Source organism: Desmodus rotundus, chromosome 2 (genome assembly GCF_022682495.2).
Source record: "Desmodus rotundus isolate HL8 chromosome 2, HLdesRot8A.1, whole genome shotgun sequence".
Classification (NCBI taxonomy): domain Eukaryota; kingdom Metazoa; phylum Chordata; class Mammalia; order Chiroptera; family Phyllostomidae; genus Desmodus; species Desmodus rotundus.
In genome coordinates, this window is record NC_071388.1 from 182,206,145 (window position 1) to 182,207,145 (window position 1,001).

At 40.0% G+C, this 1,001-nt stretch overlaps 1 non-coding gene across 1 annotated transcript; it reads left to right on the top strand.

Moving 5' to 3' along the window:
• Positions 1 to 571: 571 nt before the first annotated feature.
• On the top strand, positions 572 to 678 carry LOC112308116 (U6 spliceosomal RNA). Its single transcript, XR_002975118.2, has one exon. It is a non-coding gene; the product is annotated as a U6 spliceosomal RNA (small nuclear RNA).
• The last annotated feature ends 323 nt before the right edge of the window (positions 679 to 1,001 follow it).

Here is a 1,001-nt window from a genome sequence, read left to right on the forward strand (position 1 = left end):
ATCAAAGGGTCGCTGGTTCAATTCCCCGTCAGGGCACATACCTGGGTTGCAGGCCAGTTCCCCAGTAGGGGGCGCACAAGAAGCAACCACACATTGATGTTTCTCGCCCTTTCTCCCTCCCCTCCCCTCTCTCTAAAAATAAATAAATAAAATCTGTAAATAAATATATATATAAAATTCAAGTCAGAACAAATTCAATAAGCATCTATTATTTCCATTTATTTCACATTTATTGATCTCCTATGTGCCTGCCAATGGGCATACAACAGTGAATGAAGCTGGTCTTAGAAGGTTAGTGAAGGACTGACACTAGTCATTTATTCCTCAGTCTTCCAGAAAGATTCCCAGATGCCCTCTCCCTATTTGTTTGACTCCCCCAGCAAAAAGAAATAGCCACAACAATTGGCTAGAGTGTGAAAAAGAGAGTGTGTATAGTCAGACATAGATTCAAACTGCTGCTGCATTACTTCTCTATTATGAGACATTAAGCTACTTAATTAACATCTCGGAGCTCACGTTCCTCTTTTGTAAAGTGGCGATAATATATCCTTCTTTCAAAGAGTGCTGTGAAGTGCTCATTTTGGCAGCACATGTACTAAAATTGGAAGGATACAGAGAAGATTGACATGGCCCCTACACGAGGGTGACACGCAAATTCGTGAAGTGTTCTGTGTTTTTAACAGTCCCTCAGACGGGGAAAAGGAAGATGTTAGAAGATAAAATTAACAATGTGGAAAAATTCAGCTGGGCACAATTAAGAAACAAATGATTTCCCCACTCGAAGATAAAGAAACTGTAAACAGAACTAGAAGCTGTTGGGAATGTTTTTTTTCAGATGACACATTGCCTATTTGAATAAATTTGTATGTCAACTTACAAAAGAAAAAGAAAAGAAAGGAAGGAAGAGAGCGCAATGGAGACAACAAGCTAACAAGTGCAGATTTGCCCAATTTGGTGCCAGACATACACAAGCAGGCCCTGTCAAATGGTAGCTACTACTG